This window comes from Cryptotermes secundus, unplaced genomic scaffold (genome assembly GCF_002891405.2).
Source record: "Cryptotermes secundus unplaced genomic scaffold, Csec_1.0 scaffold116, whole genome shotgun sequence".
Taxonomy (NCBI): domain Eukaryota; kingdom Metazoa; phylum Arthropoda; class Insecta; order Blattodea; family Kalotermitidae; genus Cryptotermes; species Cryptotermes secundus.
Window position 1 is genome coordinate 415,366 of NW_019732857.1, and position 285 is coordinate 415,650.

At 38.2% G+C, this 285-nt stretch overlaps 1 protein-coding gene across 1 annotated transcript in view; it reads right to left on the reverse strand.

The window, feature by feature from the left end:
• The window catches only part of LOC111867781 (slowpoke-binding protein), a 274,904-nt gene that overhangs the window by 70,680 nt on the left and 203,939 nt on the right, over positions 1-285 (reverse strand). The gene's annotated exons all lie outside the window — the stretch shown is intronic.

Here is a 285-nt window from a genome sequence, read left to right on the forward strand (position 1 = left end):
AATTCTCAAGTATTGGATACAAATAACATCCATTCTGCTGTTCCGGCTCTAGCGAGCCTCACGTCCATCCACGCATATACGTATATGTACACACAGACAGACATGCTTCATTCTGGAAACCATATTGCAATATTCAGGGGGCTGAAGACTTGTTAATTCGTCATACTGCTATCTCATGTGCATATGAGAAAGTAACAAAAACGTCATAATTAATTCGAAAAAAAAAACAGAAGTCAAATATACCCGTTATATTGCCTCACTGCACATGTAGATACTCGTATATGC